Source organism: Schistocerca piceifrons, unplaced genomic scaffold, assembly GCF_021461385.2.
Source record: "Schistocerca piceifrons isolate TAMUIC-IGC-003096 unplaced genomic scaffold, iqSchPice1.1 HiC_scaffold_936, whole genome shotgun sequence".
In the NCBI taxonomy this organism is placed as follows: Eukaryota; Metazoa; Arthropoda; class Insecta; order Orthoptera; family Acrididae; genus Schistocerca; species Schistocerca piceifrons.
In genome coordinates, this window is record NW_025729208.1 from 4,733,654 (window position 1) to 4,736,153 (window position 2,500).

General features: G+C 57.8%; 1 non-coding gene across 1 annotated transcript in view; it reads right to left on the bottom strand.

Annotated features, from left to right (window-relative positions):
• LOC124772182 overlaps window positions 1-1,045 on the bottom strand; it is a 1,909-nt gene extending 864 nt beyond the window's left edge. The window contains exon 1 of the ribosomal RNA XR_007013850.1: window positions 1-1,045. This exon is cut by the window's left edge and continues 864 nt beyond it. This is a non-coding gene — a ribosomal RNA (small subunit ribosomal RNA).
• Window positions 1,046-2,500: the final 1,455 nt, after the last annotated feature.

Consider the following 2,500-nt stretch of genomic DNA (forward strand, 5'->3'; position numbering starts at 1 on the left):
AAATGCTTTCGCTTCTGTTCGTCTTGCGACGATCCAAGAATTTCACCTCTAACGTCGCAATACGAATGCCCCCGCCTGTCCCTATTAATCATTACCTCGGGTTCCGAAAACCAACAAAATAGAACCGAGGTCCTATTCCATTATTCCATGCACACAGTATTCAGGCGGGCTTGCCTGCTTTAAGCACTCTAATTTGTTCAAAGTAAACGTGCCGGCCCACCGAGACACTCAATAAAGAGCACCCTGGTAGGATTTCAACGGGGTCCGCCTCGGGACGCACGAGCACGCACGGGGCGGTCGCACGCCTTCGGCTCGCCCCACCGGCAGGACGTCCCACGATACATGCCAGTTAAACACCGACGGGCGGTGAACCAACAGCGTGGGACACAAATCCAACTACGAGCTTTTTAACCGCAACAACTTTAATATACGCTATTGGAGCTGGAATTACCGCGGCTGCTGGCACCAGACTTGCCCTCCAATAGATACTCGTTAAAGGATTTAAAGTGTACTCATTCCGATTACGGGGCCTCGGATGAGTCCCGTATCGTTATTTTTCGTCACTACCTCCCCGTGCCGGGAGTGGGTAATTTGCGCGCCTGCTGCCTTCCTTGGATGTGGTAGCCGTTTCTCAGGCTCCCTCTCCGGAATCGAACCCTGATTCCCCGTTACCCGTTACAACCATGGTAGGCGCAGAACCTACCATCGACAGTTGATAAGGCAGACATTTGAAAGATGCGTCGCCGGTACGAGGACCGTGCGATCAGCCCAAAGTTATTCAGAGTCACCAAGGCAAACGGACCGGACGAGCCGACCGATTGGTTTTGATCTAATAAAAGCGTCCCTTCCATCTCTGGTCGGGACTCTGTTTGCATGTATTAGCTCTAGAATTACCACAGTTATCCAAGTAACGTGGGTACGATCTAAGGAACCATAACTGATTTAATGAGCCATTCGCGGTTTCACCTTAATGCGGCTTGTACTGAGACATGCATGGCTTAATCTTTGAGACAAGCATATGACTACTGGCAGGATCAACCAGGGAGCTGCGTCAACTAGAGCTGAGCAGCCGGCCGCCCGGGAGTGTGTCCCGGGGGCCCGCGCGAACACGCAAGCGTCCGCTCAATCATTCTGCAAACAGGAGGAGGCTGAGCTCCCCTGCACAATACACCTCGAAACCCTCTCAGGTCCCGGCGGCGCGCAGCGCCGTCCCAAGTACTTGGTCGGGTTCGAGAGAGGCGCAATCGCCCGGAGTTAGGCGAGTAGACGCTTTCGGTGCGACCACCCGTGCTCCCAACTGAGCTTGCCGCTGCCGACAGAGGCCCGGGAGCGTGCTGTCGTGGCATTGCCGGCGGGAGACAACACGCGCCACCTACGGTGACCGGCAGCTCCAACGCCAGCGCCACAGAAGGACAAAAGCCCCACTTGGGTGCCGAAGCGAACTCTCCCAGCACAGCGCACGCGCCAACACATCCGCACAGCTGCGATACAAACCACCAGCGAGAACCGCTGGGGCGACCGAGCAGCAGACGGCGTCGCGGCGCCGAGCGCCGGGCGGCGGCGCATCCTCAACGCACACAGTCCTCAATCGGACCAGCACACTGAAGATGTCCACCGCGCTTCGCACCGGGCCCGCGAGGACCTACTTTGGCCGCACGGCGCCGCGCGCAGGGTGCGCCGGCGCGCAGCTGCGACGCCTGCCGCGTCCGTCGGCCGGCGCGCCTGCCACTGGCCGCCCCCACCAGCCGGCTGTAGCGCGTGCGCCCACGCACCGCGCGGCCAGCACGCCGGGAGGCGCCCCCTCACCGGCCGGGGACGGTCCCACCCAGCCACCGCCGCGTATCGCTTCACACCCAGATGCCGTTCAGTTTCGTCGGCATGGTGGGTATCGCTGGAACAACCGGTTCGTACCTCAACCTATCGTCGCCATCACCGATTCACCCCTAGCGAGAACAACCGCACCACAACAGGTTACCATTTGTTCATTTGCGTAACTTCACCAGAAAACGCAGGCGTCCATCGCCATTTGCAACTTCAACGATTATTGCATGCCTGTGTCAGGTGTCACGCCACACTACGTCTGCCCACATACACGCAACAAAATGTGCACGCCTAGACAATACGTGGAAGGTGGCCCCCGTACGTATGCGATGTCCATTGCTCGAACGACTGTCAACCGGCCTCTGTAGCATGTCGCAGATATGGAACGCGGTGCACCATGCCATCACGGTGTGTGAGGAGAGACGACTAGGTCCGAATACATCAACAGACAGCTCATGCTGATCGCCATCCACGGCGTCCGTTCCTCCCACACGTCTCTATGGCGTACCACACTGCAATCCAGCTCTCATAGGGAGACGACACGTAGCTGCGTGCACAATATTTGCACTGTATGGTCCGCCGTTTTTGGGCGCAGTCGTTGTACGGTCACACATGTGCCACGATGTATCATTCGGTACATAAGGACGAATGTGCAGTACAGATTGTGGTTTACGCGTAC